Genomic DNA, 14,013 nt, shown 5'->3' on the forward strand with positions numbered 1-14,013 from the left:
ACTTTATTTCACCACTCAAACCCCTTTTTACATGGGCACCCAGGGCCATGGACCAGGTCACCGCTGCTGTGACATTCCCCTCTGAAGGACCGGCCCGGTACTGAGTACCCCACAGCCCTGGGAGGGCGACCCATATTCAGGTTGTCTAAGGCTAAGTGCGCACGTTGTAGAAAATTTCTGCTCAAAAACCTGAATCTCTTCCCAGAAAACGCACCTATTTTTCTGCGGCGGTTTTTGCGTGGTTTTGATGCGTTTTTGATGCGTTTTTTTCCGCAGCGGTTTCAAACCGCATGGAAGAAGCCTAAACCGAGGAAAAATCCGCAAAATTAATGTGCATGCTGCGTTTTTTACCGCGATGCGGTTTTTTCACAGTAAAAAACGCATCAATGTGCACAAAAAGTGCAAAATGCATACAAATGACTGGGAAGCTTATTTTTAGCGGTTTTATAGCAGTTTTATAGTGAAAAACGCGGTAAAAACCGCTAAAGAAACGCTGTGTGTGAACACAGCCTTAGGCTAGGCTAACATTTGCATTCAGGAGGGCTGCGGATGGCTGCCTACTTCCTCCTTTCTTCCTTCCTGAAGCTCCGCCTACGCTTCGCCTACTTCTGTATGCGTCCTATGTTTCCCTGCGTACATATACTTAACATTGGGTATGCAGGGACATGCATTGAATGCGGATGCGTCCGCATGCGGCGATTTGATGGGTGTGGCGACCGCACGAAAATGCTAAATTTTCTCGGCGTTCCGCCTGTGCCACACGGAGACCCTCACCAGTCCAGTGTGAGTATTGACAGCTTGAAGCCATTTCATCTTGAAAAAGACACTTCTTGAAAAAGGCTTGATATAAGCCGAAAAGTTGAGAGCTATACGTGTCTATATTTTCTCTTGAGAGTTCTACACATTTTGGGTCAATTACCTACTATAATTCTGTTTGTGGAACTAAAATATTTTTGGAAAATTAATGACCTTTTTTAAGTGCCGGAGTCATCTTTTTGCTAATAGGGGATGGCTTGATTAGACTCCTTTTGGCTAAGCCTAGAGAATAACACTGCTTGTGTGCCATGAAGAGAGCAGGGTCATATTGTGACATCACATTTCCCAATTGTCAGTGGGAATGCAACATGACGGTGGGATAAATGTCACTTGTATTTTTGGTTACAGGAATTGTCAGATTGTGGTGCCAAGGGCCCACCAGTAACCAACTCCAGGGCGCCACTTTTCACTTACATGCAAATCCTCAATCACAAATTCATATAACAATGAACTGAGAACTGAATAAGATGCTGCCATTGTGTGTACATAGTGAATCAAGTATATTGTGCCAAGTACTGCTCACATAAGACTGTGGTGGTCCATTCCTGCACAGGGGCCCACCAGAGGATTCTCATGTTTTCTTGTGGGCCAGTCCAATCCTGGTTGCAGGTCACAAGTTTCGTACAACTTTGCAACCTATAGTCTTGAGAGAATTGCATGTAACCTATCTGCGGTTTGGCACTCTGTGTCACAGCTGCAAGTTGCGGACAAGTTGCAGAAATTTTTTTTGTTGCGCCACTTGTGTGAGAATTTGTGTCATTCAGTTGCGCTTAACACAATGCGGTTGGTAGTTAAAAAGCTCAGATAAATTAGATTATTATGAATTATGCCCAATGACAAAGTCAGCTCTGCTACTTATGACAAAGCAAGCACTGCTGCATGACACAGATAGCAGTTTCGGCTCTGCTTTTTCCGTAAATTTAAAATGTTTAAAAAAGCAGTCAACATTTTACTTTCTTGCCCTCTCGTAGACTTGTACAGTGTATGATGGCCGCATAATTGAATTTGATAACATGCTCTATAAATTTTATTGCCTTTCAAGGTGATCCACCGCTAACCTGTATTTACTCTGATTGCATGCTCTCTCTGGCCCTCTCGTTGAAATATGGGACCATTCCTCCCGTTTTCAGACCTTGGGAGTTTTATCTGTCACTACCGGACTTCTAAATTACCACTTGGGCATTTTACTTATTTTTCATGATAACTTCCTGCAAAGGTCACAGCGGGTACATTTAGTTTATAATTTCATGGTCCAATAAAAGACGTAAATGGAAAGGCTCGTTGCCACACACTGCTTTAACCCTGGTCAGGTGTCACTGATTTTACTTATTAACTCTGTGTGGTTGGAGGGAGAGATACATTAATCTTTGTTATGATTCAGTGTATTTATGTAGTTATGTCACGTTAATGATGAATCAGATGTACCCGAGCAAGAGTGTGATGTACTGTAAGGAATAGATTGAAATACATTTGCATGAAGGGGAAGTCAATAAAAAAATGGAACGAAAACAACTTTAAAATAAATAAAAAAATAAAACAGAAAATAACAGTAAAGTGCAGCCAAACCCAAGAATTGATCCACAACATAAGTTTGTTTCTGTGCAATGTATAGGAGCATGTTCACACTGTGGCCAGTTCTTTGGTTTTACTGTAATTTCTGGTGCTTTGTACAAACAGGAGTGTGGTCCCTTTTTCTGAGATAGACACTTCATGTATATGGCGTGGTGCCTGAACTGTCGGGCCCCGGTCCTGCTCTGCTCCATCTACATTAAGGTCATCTGACACAAGATGAGGTTTTAGTGCCAGAAGTTAGGACCGTCCCAATGGGTTCACCTGACCTTGTCATGGTGGGATGGATTTTACACTTTTTTTTACTGAAAACAATGTTTACTATGCCCCTATGTTACTTATATTCATTTGTGGCACCCCTGAAGCTCAGTCGCCACAGAGGTACTGCACCTTCTCCTAAGGTGTAGTGCCCCACCAACTAGGTAAGTTGGGAACTCCTTTCCACACTCCAACACCTGCACCCACACACAGGATAGTTCAGCAATGGACCAGATTGCGGCTCCATGCTTAGAGGATAGCAGAGCACCTTTCGTGGGTCCTTGCTTCGTAACACGAGATGTGCTGGGAGGTGGGTGGAATTAGATATAAAAGGTTGGGAAGGTTTAGAATTACAGGTCAGTCTGACGGGAAGTCAGTTGAGAGAGAGGAGGCTAGGGGGTCAGTCAGTCAGGAGACACTGAGGACGGATCCCTAGAAGGAAGGATGGAGGAAGGAGTGCTGCAGCTGCCTCAGTGACCTGAGCCAGCTGGCACGGGAAAGGAACAGAAGGAGAAAAATGTAGAACTGCAACCTAAGCTTCCATAAGAGAGAGAAGGAACAGCGCAGAATGAAGGAGTAGGAGAACAGAGAGGAGTTGTGGGTTGGAAGAGGAACCCTGACTATAGGTTCTCAGCGCAAGGCCGGGGCCCGTTCCCCGAGATTGTATGGACACTTATGGTTTTGCAGGCGACACCGGTGTAGTAGTTGGCTCTAAGTGCACTACTCCCATCCAAGACTTGGGGCACAACAGCAACTGAATAGAGAGCCAGGACTCTGGAGAAAGGAGTCCCCGATAGAGGCTACAGCTGTCTGTCATACAAGTAGAGTTGTTAGGAACATCTGACAGGAGGAACTTCAGAGTACCACGGTACTGGAGCTCTTCACACTAAAAGGCACAATAGAGGAGTCGTTCAGGAGAGGTACATGTTGGCGGAGTGTTGGAGAGGAGAAGCCTGACTTGCCCGGGAGGTTGATTGAGTCTCTACCCCGGAGGACACGGCATGGAGGCAGGCACCAGTGTGTACCACGAACTGTGAGTAAAGCTTTGGAACTTCGAACCCTGGTGTCTTCCAGTCATTGTGCGCCAACACCGTCAGCACCGCTACATCTGGATATCCTCCTTTACACTACCTACGCCTATACACTGCCCTGGGGTTACAGCTTCACCTGTGGGGAGCTACACCATCTTTGCTGCAACACACCATCAGCCCCAGAGGATCTGCATGCAGCGTTGGCTTATTATCTTGCTTGCCAAACACCACAGCTGGTGTCACGATCTATTCCATTACACCATTACATTTCCCCATTACTTGGGCGCCCAGGGCCACAGACCAGGTCACTGCTGCTGTGACACATCCCACTGACACCGGCCCGGTACCGAGTACCCCACAGCCCTGGGACGGGGCAACCCACATTAATACTATTTACTTACTTACAACAGGGTATATGCTCATTTTGCTTCTATCTTAAGTAAGTACATCTGTAGAAGGAGGACTCATCCCTGACGCCACTACAATTTGAAAGCAGTCAAGGTAATGAGCAGATAACCTCAGATCTGGCTCCCAAGACCCTGAACCCAAAGCTGGGGGAAGTTGCCAGTGTTTTTCCATTTCTTTCCTCTAAGGCAGGGTTGGTGAACCTCCGGCTCGTGGTGACTTTTCATGCGACCCGCGGGCAGGTCCACGGAGTCTGCAATGCTCAGGTGGCAGTCACATCCTGCCAGCTGCCGGCCCTTTAACCCCAAAGTGCACAGTATGCAGCGCTCATTACAGAACGCTGCCTGCACAAGAACGATGATGTCATCGGGGTGGGTGGGGTTAGCGCCCAATGCGGTCCCATCCTCCTTTCCTGGAAGAGGAGCTGCTGCCAGCCAGAGACTCCAGAGCTACTTCTGTGCCGTCAACTCTGTGCCTTTCTGCTGGTGATCTGTGCCCCTCAACTATGTGCCCCCTGTGATCTCTGTGCCCCCCAGCTATGTGCCTCAATATGATCTCTGTGCCCCCCAAATATATGTCCCTCTGTGATCTCTGTGCCTCCCAGATATGTGCCCCCATGTGATCTCTGTGCCAGCCGTGATCTCTGTGCTCCATAGCTTTATGTCCCCCTGTGACTTCTGTTCCCCCAGCTGTTCCCCCTGTGATCTCTCTACCCCACAGCTTTGTGCCCCCCTTAGATCTATGTGCCCCCTGTGATCCATGTGCCCCCTGTGATATTTGTGCTCCCATGTGATCTCTGTACCCTCCAGCTATGTGCTCCCAGCTATGTGTCCCTCCGTGATCTCTGTGCCCCCAGTGATGTGCCCTCCTGTGATCTTTGTGCCCCGTTATTTCTATGCCTACCCTGTGATCTTCCTGCCACCCCCGGTGATCTCTTTGCCCCCAACTATGTGCCCCCCTGTGATCTTTGTCCCCCCTTGTGATCTCTGTGCCCCCTGTAATCTTGTCACTCCCTGGTGATCTGTGTCTTCCGGTGATCTATGAGCCCATCTCGGTGATCTATGTGCTTCCCTGGCAATTCCTGTCCCCCCTCAGTGCTGTATACCCCCCTCCCCCAGTGCTCCCCCAGTGCTGTATATCCCTCTCCTAGGGCTGTATGTGCTCTCAAGTAATGTGTATATTCCCCACTGCTGCATTTACCCCAGAAGTGCTATATATCCCCCGAGTACTGTATATCCCCCAGTGCTGTATATCCCCCCACCTGTGATGTATATAGCCCCCAGTGATGTATGTGACCCAACTAGTGATGTATATTCCCCCTCCCCCCAGGGACATACATACTCTCAGTGCTGTCTGTACTTCCTAGTGATTTATATAGCCCATCACTGATGTCTATTTCCCCAAGCCTCCCCGGTGATTAATTTGTCCCAGTATCTCCTGTGATGTCTATGGGCCCGTATCCCCTCCAGTAATTTATATGACCCCAGAGTCTCCTGTGATGCAAATTCAGCAGTCTCAGTGTTTCCTATGTTATGTATGTACAAGAGTCCCAGCATCTCCTATGTGATGTATATATAGCAGTTCCTGTGTCTCCTATGTGATGTATATACTGCAGTCCCCGCATCTCCTATGTGATGTATAAACAGTTTTCTCAGCATCCTCTATGTAATGTAGATACAGCAGTCTCAGTGTCTCCTATGTGATGTATATACAGCAGTCCCAGCATCTCCTTTGTGATGTATAAACAGCAATCACAGTGTCTCCTATGTGGTGCATATACAGCTATCTCAGCGTCTCTTATGTGATATATAAACAGTAGTCCCAGCGTCTCCTATGTGATGTATATACAGTAGTCACAGCGTCTCCTATGTAATGTATATGATTTATAAAACTTATTATGACAAAGTTGACTGCTCTCCTGGCCGGCACAAACCTGGAAAAGCAGCTGTGAGAAGCTACCTGACCAGTATCACCTAACATCACAACTGCCCCAAAGAGAAGCAGCTCCAGCCGTCACATTAAGGGTGAGTTACCGCAATTGTTTGACTAAATATACCGGGGTAATTTTCAAGATGATCATTTTTGTGTGGCCCCCCGAATGATGGTAGAAATTTCCAAGTAGCCCCCGGCTGGAAAAAGGTTCCCCACCCCTGCACTAAGGGGACTGTATTTTCTATCCAAGTGCTTTCCGTGTCAAAAACTTAGATCATTTGGACATCACTGGGTCAAATATTATTCAATTGGACTGTTCGGGTTACAGCTCATCAAATGGACCCAGTATCCATATGAAAAAAATGGTAGCATGTACTCGTCCGCATTTCGGATGAGAAGTGCCTATGCAAATCTATTGGTGGGCACAAAACAATGAATCATTCAGAATGCTACCGATTTGTACAGCTACATTGTCATTATTAACATGGGAAACTAATCGGTCTTGTGAATGTTATTAACTATTGATGTATAAAAACGGATATCATACGGATATCAAATGGATATCATACAGATATCATACGAATATCATACATACAGTATATCATATAGATATCATACAGATATCATATGGATATCATACAGACATCATACTGATATACATATATCATATGGATATCATACATTTATTATACAGATATCATACGGGTATCATACTAATATCATACAGATATCATACGGATATCATACTGATATCATTTGGATCTCTACATGTAAAGCGCCATGGAATAAATGGCGCTATAAAAATGTGTAATAATAATATCATACAGATATCATACAGGAGATGATTAGGGATGTCATACGGATATCATACAGATATCATACAGATATCAAATAGATACCATACTGATATACAGATATCATATGAGTATCATATAGATATCATACAAATATCATACATATATCATATGGACAGCATTGAACTGGAGAACCTTGGGCCCATCAGACAAAATCATTCTTGTGGCCCGCTATGTTGTATGTGGTAAAACACGCTAATATCAGGGTATAATATAAGATACTACACTTCATAATGTTATAGAAAGAGCAGGCGCCCACATTTTGGTGCAGACTCAATGATAAATGTCACCTGATGTGTATTAACTAGTAAACCAATGTTTTATAGCACCAGCAGAATGGATGGAATGAATGGCATCTCATACATACGCTGAGAAAATCCGGAGCCTGAATTGACCAATGCAGATTTGACATGAACAATTTGTCAGTGCTTGCTGCGGATGATACTAACCACCGATTTTATCCTTTGCAATACAAAGGATCGGGTTAGTGGTAAAGGTCATCATTACATAGTAGTAGACGCAGCAATATCTGCACAATATCTGTGTGGTTATTACTGCTGTTAATTGCTGTGGGATTTCCATGATAGAAATTCTGCAGCAATACATTATGTCGCCAATAATATTGATAGGGGGCTTAGATCACTTATGTATGGTGTAATTAGTGAATTTTAAGGAAATCTCATTTTCTTATTTTATTGTAGTGGTGGTGGTGGTGGGGGGGAAACTTTAGTCCATCAGGGGTGATAGAGGGAAAGGGCGCAGTCAGGGGTGATACAGGGAGAGGGGACACAGTCAGTCGGGTGATACAGGGGAGCAGTGGCGTATCCAGGGGGGGGCAGCCGGGGCAGTTGCCCCGGGCGCAGCCAGCAGGGGGGCGCAGTCGGGCCGCCTAATGCAGCGGTCCGCAGTGTCTCCCCCCCGGCGGCTGCGCTCTGCCGCCCACCATCCTGTGAGCCGGCTGTTCTCTGTGACGGCTGTCAAGCTGACAGCCTACGCAGAGAAGGAGGCCGCGCCGGCTCCCAGGCAGCAATTGTACTGGCGTCTATACAGACGCCTGTACAATTAGCTCTGACCGCCGGGTCAGAGCGACGTCAGCAGCGTGATCATGTCATGTGTGAGTGGGGGGTTAATGAGTGGAGATGGGGGTTAATGTGGGGATGGGGGTTAAAGTGAGGGGGTTAATGAGTGGGGGGTTATTGAGTGGAGATGGGGGTTAATGTGGGGATGGGGGTTAAAGTGAGGGGGTTAATGAGTGGGGATGGGGGTTAATGAGTCGGGGGTTAATGAGTGGGGGTTAATGAGTGGAGATGGGGTTTAATGTGGGGATGGGGGTTAAAGTGAGGGGGTTAATGTGGGGATGGGGGTTAATGAGTGGGGGGTTATTGAGTGGAGATGGGGGTTAATGTGGGGATGGGGGTTAAAGTGAGGGGGTTAATGTGGGGATGGGGGTTAATGAGTGGGGGGTTATTGAGTGGAGATGGGGGTTAATGTGGGGATGGGGGTTAAAGTGAGGGGGTTAATGTGGGGATGGGGGTTAATGAGTGGGGGGGTTAATGAGTGAAGATGGGGGTTAATGAGTGGGGGGTTAATGAGTGGAGATGGGGTTAATGTAGAGATGGGGGTTAAAGTGTGGGGGTTAATGTGGGGATGGGGTTAATGAGTGGGGGGGTTAATGTGTGGGGGTTAAAGTGTAGGGGTTAATGAGTGGCTATGGGGGTTAATGTGGGGATGGGAGTTAATAAGTGGGGGGGTTAATGTGTAGGGGGGTTAATGTATGGGGTTTAATAAGTGGAGATGGGGTTAATTAGTGGGGGGTGGGGGTGCATAATGTGTGGGGGGATTTGGGAGTGGGGATGGGGGATACTTAATGTGTGGGGGGATTTGGGAGTAGGGACAAGGGATTATTGAGTGGGGATGGGGGATACTTAATGTGTGGGGGGATTTGGAGTGGGGATGGGGGGTACTTAATGTGTGTGGTGGATTTGGAGTGGGGATGGTATTTAGCGTGTGTGGGGAGATTTGAGGACACAAAATGAAGAGTATGTATGAGGGCATATATGAGGAAGCAGTATGGGGGATGGGTGCAGACAGTAAGGGGTGCGAACGGATAAATTTATGTGGGCACAGTATGGGGAGTGAGGGTGATGGGATGTGTGCAGACACAGTATGGGGAGTTGAGGATATGTGTGAGCAGACAGTATAGAGAGTGAGGGGGTAAATATATGAGGAGACAGTATGGTGAACAGGAGGATGATAGAGGAGACAGTATGAGGAGGGAGGGGAATAGTGTGAGGCGACAGTATATTGCAGACATTTTTATTTAGGAGCATTATAATGACACTTCTATCTTTAAGGGCATCGTGTGAAGATTTGCTGCAGAAGACCGGAGAAGATGGAAGTCTGCTGAGACGAGATGTGGATGAGAAAACTCATCATGGGGTCTGGACAAGAAGAAGAAAAGGAGAACGACTGCAGAGACGACGTCATCTATAAGGTACCTGGATGTAAATATTATTAGTGATACTGACTAATTCTCATGTTTTTATTTGTTAGGAACATTAAAGGGGATGTCCAGGTTTGTGCTGAGTCTACAGTCATTCTATGTGACTGCAGACGTCTGAATTCTCACAGTGCTCACTGAACGCTGTCAGGATTCTCTCGTGCCGGTAATTTACATACATGCGGTCACATGCTGACTAGACGTGTGGCCTCACTCAATGAAAATGAACAGAGCGAGGCTGGGCACATCTAGTCGGAATGTGGCCAGAAGTATACAAATCACATACTTGTGCTGACATGACTGTACATCGGCAAGGGAGAATCCTAAAAGTGTGCAGTGCATTCATTGTGAGAATTCAGAAGCTCCAATGTCAGGACTCAGCTCTGCAGGTTCCAGTGTCATCACATGGACACTTCACTCATATGCGATTTTCATAGATGTGGTCTTGTGACAACAAGCTTCTCTTCCTGCTTTCAGTTTTTTACTGAACATTGAGAGCATTAGGGAGAGCAGCTCGTGGGTACATGGCTAAGTGTGTAAGTCACATATGTACATTTTTTTTTGGGGGGGGGCGCCGAACCAAATTCTTGCCCTGGGTGCCAGAAAGCCTAGATACGCCTCTGCAGGGGAGAGGGGGCGCAGTCAGTCAGGGGTGATACAGGGGAGAGGGTCTCAGGGGCAGTCAGTGAGGGGTAATACAAGGAGAGGGGGCGCAGTCAATTAATTTGATAGCGAGAGATAGCTCAGTCAGAGGTGATACATGAGGAGGTGGCTCGGGGCAGTCAGTTAGTATTTATACTAGGGACTGTGGACTCAGTCAGGAGTAATAGGAGAAATAAGGGAATGGGGTCTTCATTCATGCCTAGGTGACTAAGCCCCCCTCTATCACCCATGACTAAAGCCCCTTTCCATTTTTAGCCTTTTACTGTTAGATTTGGCAGGGGGCCTCATTTATATGTGATGAGCAGGTAGTCAGGTGTATAGATCAGACTCATATTTGTGCTGCACCACCAGGGAGCCATCTGTCTCCCTCTTCTCCTTACACTGTTCCTGGGATGGTGCGGGGGAGGAGAGGGGAGTGCGCTCTTTATAAGGCCGGGGCCGCACATGCAAGAAACTCGCATGAGTCTCGCATCTCAATACTTGGCACTGCCGCTGGCACTCGGGACCGGAGTGCTCAGCTGCATGTATTTCTATGCAGCCGCACGCTCCAGTCCTGAGTGCCGGCGGTGTGCCAGGTATTGAGATGTGAGACTCGTGCAAGTTTCTTGCATGTGTGACCCTGGCCTTAATCACAGCATGGCACTTTACTTGAGCTGTGCCATACAGCAGAGGAGAAGACACAAGACTAAACCTGATTGGCTGCACTGCGGCCAATCAGTGTTAGACTTAACTGCAGCACTGCTCTCCCTGCTGGCTCAACGCACTAATGCAGGGAAGTGCAGTGATGTAACAAGGTGGCACGGGGTGGTAGTCCCAGTCGAGTCAACTAAGCCACAGTCAGTTTACACCCCGACACCTTGTTCAGAAATGGACAGGACAGATGCAATACCAGACCCAGCTGCAGTCCAACAGGGAAACAGTTTTAATGAAAGAGATGAACAAAGTGCAATATCAACTTCCTGCACTCTCCCTAACGACATCCATGGCCGTATCCACAACATCCACGGTGGCTGAAAGAGGAGGCAGTCCATATGCTGGAATCTGGAAGCTTGAAGTCCCTTTGGCAGGGCACTTAAGTAATTGTGGTGCGCGTTGTACTGTCCAAAGGTCCGGGGCAGCAGTCTTTACCCCTTCTGGGGTTTGGTCTGGCTCACAGCCACAGCTGAGCTTCTGCCCTGGGCAAATGTGCTCTGACCAGGAAGCAGGAGCTGTATAGAATACAGTAACATACAGATACATAACATTAATACAGTGAAGTGCACATAGGAGAGAAGGGGCAGACGAGGGTTCCTTCCACCTCCTTAGGCCTCTTTCACACTTCAGTTTTTTGCATCAGTTCAAATCCGCCAAAAAGTCAGACAAGCGGATCCGTTCTCAACTGATGTGAACGGATGCCACAGGATCCGTTTTCAGACGGATCCTGAAAATGAGGAAATTTAAAGGAAACGCTGGACGGGGAGAGAGGGAGAGAGAGAGATTTTTTTGTCCAGCACCCAGAAAGAATTTGGAGTTAAATGAGTGTCTGGAGGATCCGCCAGAGGAAAAAAAAACGTTGCAAGCTCCATTTTGAAATCTGTGAGGATGGTGACGGACAGAAACTTTTGGCGGATCCTCAAAAAAACCGGATACAACGGACAGCAATCCGTCACAATACGCCATTAATGAAAGTCAATGGGGAAAAAAACGGATCCTCAAAAGAAAATTGAGGATCCGTTTTTTTTCAAAACCTGGTGGATTGTGACTGATTGTTAAAAACTGAAGTGTGAAAGAGGCCTTACAGTGATATGAAGACATCAGGATGGAACAGCGCTCTGTTACGTACACATGATGAGCCGCAGTCTGCAGCAGGCGAGTGTGTCAGACTGCGGCTGACAATCGTGTTCTGTACTATGATTTGTGTGTTCGGTTTATATGGCCTAAAGTTGTCTTACTTATTTGAATGCCTAAAATAATGAAAGAAGAGGCCCAAAGTTGCATTTTTAAATTTTTTATAAATGCAAAAAATAACTTAGAATACTGTTTACCCTATTTTTTTCATATGGCAGATATTGCCCTGGCCATTTAGGCTTTTCTGTATTGCACATTTATATTATTTGTACACCCACCAAATAGGTAACTAGAAAGAATCATTTTCTAACACAAAAACATAAACAACTTTGGTTTTATAACCTGGTAGCTTGGCGGAGGTGATGGCGGGAGGCCTTCATCTCTTTGTTGGGGATTGGGGTGCCCAGCTTGACCACCACTCTGTTTGGGTGGATGATCTTGGCCCTGTGGGAATATGTGGCCATGTTCATGCAGCTGTGCACAAAAGAGACCATAAGGATACTGGCGATTAAAATCCTGTGGCTGATTGTAGCCACATCCATCATACCCCCCAATATGACTGTCGTCCAAACCCAGGTTGGGGCCAGCCTCCAACACCGGGTCTGTACAAGTGGCCATATTAGGCAGGTTGGTTATAGGCTACCATTTGGCCCTGCTGTTGCCAAGGTTGGTTTTGGGGGGAATGGGTGGAGGTATAGGCACACGTGCAGGTGGAACTTCAGATCCTAATTGAGCATGCACATCTGGTTGTCGGGCAAGACGGAGACGGTTATGGGTTGAGAGCTGCCACCTCTCAAGATACTCAAACAACTCATATGGGTCATTGGGGTGTGTGCATGCATCAATTAGGATCTGAATGGATCCTTGCACAGGTAGCCTCACCTCATGGGCTAGGGGACGGAGGTACCGGACCAGGCTTCGGGAATATGCCTCTTCACCCTCATCCTGGGCAGCCCTGGACAGGTAATTGAGGACACCTGTCTACATGCCTCCGAGTATCAGAGGCAGTGTTGTCTCTTCTCCATCTCCCACGGCGGCCTACGGCTGCAGGCTGGGGGGACACCTCAAGACGGCCAGTAGGGCTGCTGCTGTTGACGGGGTCTTCTACATTGCTGGGTGCTGGTGGCTCTGCTGGCTCTGGAGCTTGGGAGTTGCAAAAGCTCGGGTCAGAACATGGGCCAGCCACCTCTTCACATCCCCCGTTTGGGTCTATAATGGGCTCAGTATCCAACCCTGTCTCCCTCTCTGTGAGGTTGGACTGAGTTCTGATAGGAAATGTAATTAAAAAAAATGTAGCTCTGTAGTCTCTTTAAAGGAACAAGCACTTTTCAAATGTAACATTTTTTTTATTTTTGCCATGTAAGCAGGATAATGGTTACACATCCAAAGAGGGTAGCATCATGAGTAGAGATGGGCAGACACCTGGATGTTTGGATCCAGCGGGTTCGACCAAACAGTTACAAAAAGTTCAAGTTTAGGTAAGAACAGTACACAAACCCGGACCCCATTCACTTGAATGGGGAGCCCGAACATCCAGCATTTGCCATGCTGTTGCTAGCATGTAAAATCATCACCGCCAGCCAGAAAGGCGCCGTTTCCATCCTGTCAAATTACAGCATGAGCCCGCAGCTGTGATTGGAGGTCACTGGTGTAGGCTGATGGGACTACTGCTGCCGCTAATAACAGTGATAGCAGGAGCAGCTGATGGGAGTATTCATCAGCTGGCCCATGCGCTGTAAATATAGTGGGTAGGGAAAGTATCCAGACCCCAGATTTGGCCGAAGGTTCACCTTCCAACAAGGCAATGACCCTAAGCACGCAGCTAAAATAACATAGGAGTGGTTTCAGTACAACTCTGTGACTATTCTTGACTGTCCCAGCCAGAGCCCTGACTTAACCCCTTAGTGACAGAGCCAAATTTTTAAAATCTGACCAGTGTCACTTTATGTGTTAATAGCTCTTGGGCGCTTCAACAAATTCCAGTGATTTTGAGACTGTTTTTTCGTGACACATTATACTTTATGATAATGGTAAATTTAGGTTGATATGTTTTGTGAAATTTGACAAAAATGTAAAAAAATTGCAATTTTCAAACTTTGAATGATTATCCCTTTAATTCAGATAGTCATATGTGACAACCCAGAGTCCAGTTGTCACA

The sequence above is a fragment of the Dendrobates tinctorius genome, unplaced genomic scaffold (genome assembly GCF_039654945.1).
Source record: "Dendrobates tinctorius isolate UK_male_01 unplaced genomic scaffold, ASM3965494v1 ptg000021l, whole genome shotgun sequence".
Lineage (NCBI taxonomy): Eukaryota > Metazoa > Chordata > Amphibia > Anura > Dendrobatidae > Dendrobates > Dendrobates tinctorius.